Raw genomic sequence first — 4,303 nt, forward strand, 5'->3', positions numbered from 1 at the left:
AGTGTCAGCATAGCTCGGTGAGGGCCCTCTCCCAGGTGGCAAACTTCTTGTTGTATCCTTATGTGCAGAAGGGGGTAAGGATCTCTCGGGAGCCTCTTTTATCAGGGTACTGATCCCATTCATGAGAGTGGGACTATCCTGCTAATAGCCCCATCTCCTAACCCATTACCTTGAGGGGTTAGGATTTCAACATAGGAATCTGGGGTGGAGACATAAACATTCAGACCATAGCAGCAGTTCACTGAAGGCACCACAGCTGGAAATTGGCAAAGCTGTCACCTGCGCCAACCAGGTAAGTCTGACAAAGTGTAAAAGACAGGCTCATTTTCATAACCCTTGAGATTTTTCCTTAATCTGGATTACTTTTTCCAAGGTCAATCTGATTTCTCAGTCAACAAGAGATCTCCTTTTCAAAAATTCTTAAGATCTGGCATAGCCAAGAATGTGGTATTTAGGGTGGTGGAAATCTCTCACAGCACTGTCAAAATTCACTAAATAAAATGTACATTGTTATTCAAATCCATTATACTAACATTATTTCCATACAGTGTTGCATTATTATTATTGAATTGAAAATAAAAGGATCCAAACATATTTTTTTATTTCTCCAAACATATCTGATTTTTCAAAGATCTTTAATTTTTCAGATTGTGTGAAAATGTATATAGTTTATATAGTCTTCTTCTGAAGTGGGCTTTTAAATTCATTGCAGACTGGGCATCATTTTTACTACCCCTATTTGAAATTATTTTAAAATAATAAATATGATTTAAATGGAAACCAAATGTACTTTTACAATTAAAAAGCTTTCAATGCAAACAGTTTGTGAAGTAAATTTTGCTTAAAAGTTCTCCTTCTATATAGTTCACCATCCCATATAAGGCAGAAGTTTAGAAAGCCGTAATAGGAATGAATTTTAAATATGATTTTCACATCAAAGGGATATGCTTAGGTCATTTTAAAAATTCACTAAAGCAGGTACTATCATTCCCTGAATATTTTGGTCATTCCTATATGCTCTTATTCATTTAATAAATATTTACTGCACACTGGTTATGAACCAGCTACTATTCAAGTAACTTGAGAAGCAGAACTTAATAATCAAAGCATTCTTGGGTATGAAATTTTAATTCATTATTTTCTCAAAACTCAAATTACATATAAGCATTAACTTTTATTCTATTATATTTAAAACATAGGTCAATTCATTTAAAAATACGTACATTTCTTCCAGAAGACTTATATTACATGAAATGTTATTCTCCTGTATTTGACTACCTTGTTAATTTTAATAAACTTTTAATTTGATGTCCATTAAGACATCAGGTGATCATTTTATGTATTAATGAAACTTGAGAGATACACAAACACACACACACACACACACACAAACACACACACACACAGGCGGGGCCAAAAAATGTATATTTTAGGAAAAAAAATAACTGGACTGGTGATGTCATAAAAATGGTGGCATGAGGTGAGCCTCTGGAAATTACCCCTGGAATTTACAACAAATTGAAAAACTGTAACTCCACAAAGGATTCCCTGCACAGCAGATAGGCAAGACTAGGAGGCACACTACTGAAAACACCTAAAGGTGGGCAAATTGCATGAGGGGGTGGAGGGGTGGGGAGTGGAGGGGATGAGGAGGGAAGTGAGAAGTGCAGAGAAGGAGCCTCTTGGGGGCAGGACGCAGACAGCTCAGTTCTCCAGAGCTTGTGGCATCCCGGTACTACCGCAGCTGTGGGAGAGGGAAGGACTTGGACTGCTCGGGCTCCATTTATGGCCCACAGGGCTGAGGGGACAGCATATAACATGGCTGAACCCAACGCTCATGGCAGAAACCTCGGAGAAAAGACTGAGGGAAGAAGGCTGAAAACAGTGGTTTAAGCCCTCACTGCCGAGTAGAGAACGGAAGCCTTAGGCACTGAGACAAGCCACACCCTCCCTTCCCTCCCAGAAGTTGCCCTGCCTCAATCTGCCCAGTGCTAGAAGCAGAACAGTAGCAGTGTCAGATCAAAAGAACAGAATATTTGCAGTTCTGAGAACTGTGGTCCACAGACATGGACTCGCCGCACAACTAGTTCCAGCAAAGGGGAGGGAGCTGTGGAAGCAGGACTGGCTGTGGTGGTGGTTGCCGCCATTAATCTGGCCACCTCTCACAACCCACCTGGCCCCTGTCCCCACATACCTGGGCAGATGTCTGCAGGAATAAACAGCTGCTGAATCACACAGGCTCTGAATCTGGGGAAGGAAGAGCTTTGGAACCTCAGAAGCTCCTCAAACCCCCCCACGGAGGTGGTGCCATATGACCAAGGCCAACTGTTCACAGAGGAGAAGTTCTGGGATTCCAGGGAATCCCCCCATTGTGTGAGAAACCGGAACAGTGCAGAGAAAACATAACACTACACTGTGAGAGAGAATAAAAGGCTTCATTCAGAGAGAAAATAAAACATTCTACCAACACCTACTGGAAAACAAAAGAAAGACCTTTTTCTATCAACCTGTAGCAGAACCCACTCTTGTAGACGTCTAAGAAGAGAAATAATAAATTATTAATGGCCATGAATAACAAAGGAAAAGAGACAACTCAGAAAGAAAATGAAAAGTCTCCAGAAAATGAACGTAAAGATATGGAAATATGTGACTTAAATAACAGAACTCAATATTGCAGTTCTCAAAAAAAACACAACGAGATGCAAGAAAACACAGATAGTTTAATGAACTCAGACAAAATAAAAGAACAAAATGAACATTTTACCAAAGAGATTGAAATTAAAAAAAAAAAAAAAAGAATTTCTAGAGATAAAGAACTCTATAAAAGAAATTAAGATTGAAATAGCCAACTTAGGTAGTAGAGTTGACCAGATGGAGGAAAGAATCAGTGACATCGAAGATAGAAACCTGGAAATGACATGGATGGAAGAAAAAAGAGACTTGAGACTTAAAAGAAATGAAAGAACTCTCCACAACTTTCTGACTCCATCAGAAAGAGCAATATAAGAATAATGGGCATACCAGAAGGAGAAGAAAGAGAGAAGGGAACAGAGAATATATTCAAACAAATTGTTGATGAGAACTTCCCAAACTTGTGGACAGAACTGGATCCTCAAATCCAAGAAGCGAATAGAACACCTAATTACCTCAATCCCAACAGGCCTTCTCCAAGGCATATTGTATTGAAGCTGTCTAAAATCAACGATGAAGAAAGAATCCTCACTGCAGCCAGGGAAAAGAAGATGGTAACCTACAAAGGAAAGCCCATTAGATTATCATCAGATTTTTCAGTAGAAACTCTACAAGCCAGGAGGGAGTGGAACCAAATATTCAAACTATCGAAAGAGAGAAGTTATGAGCCAAGAATAATATATCCAGCAAAGATATCCTTTAGATATGAAGGAGGAATAAAGACCTTTCCAGACATACAGAAGTTGAGGGGATTTTCTAACACACATTCTGCATTACAAGAAATACTAAAGGAGGCTATTTGACCACCATCAACAGGGACAATTTGTGGCACCCAAAACATAAAAAAAGGGGAGAGTAAAGGCCTGAACCAGAATATGGGAATGGAGAAAGTAAGCATGCTGAAGAAAATGGAATACTCTAAATATCAAACTTTCTTTTACATGAACTTAATGGTAACCACTCAAAAAAAATAAAAAAATCCAGAACTGAAATATATACTGTTATAAAAGAAGAAACAGACGGAAACATCATAGAATAACACCACACAGAAATAATAGACAACAACAAAAAGGCAAAGAAACCATGGAGACACAGCCGTACCAGAAAACTAAAGATAGAATGACAGGAAATCCTCACATATCAATAATCACCCTAAATGTAAATGGACTGAACTCACCAATAAAAAGGCACAGAGTAGCAGATTGGATCAAAAAACTAAACCCAACCATATGCTGTCTCCAAGAGACACATCTCAGCTACAAGGACAAGCAACTGAACTCACCAATAAAAAGGCACAGAGTAGCAGATTGGATCAAAAAACTAAACCCAACCATATGCTGTCTCCAAGAGACAATCTCAGCTACAAGGACAAGCATAGACTCAAAGTGAAAGGGTGGAAATTGACACTCCAAGCAAACGGTACCCAGAGAAAATCAGGTGTAGCCATACTGATATCAGATGAAACAGACTTCAGGGTGAAAAAGATAACAAGAGACAAAGATGGACATTTTCATAATGGTGAAGGGGACTATACAACAAGAAGACATAACAGTCATCAATATTTATGCCCCCAATCAGGGAGCACTGAAATATATCAAGCAACTACTAACAG

This window comes from Rhinolophus sinicus, linkage group LG04 (assembly GCF_036562045.2).
Source record: "Rhinolophus sinicus isolate RSC01 linkage group LG04, ASM3656204v1, whole genome shotgun sequence".
Lineage (NCBI taxonomy): Eukaryota > Metazoa > Chordata > Mammalia > Chiroptera > Rhinolophidae > Rhinolophus > Rhinolophus sinicus.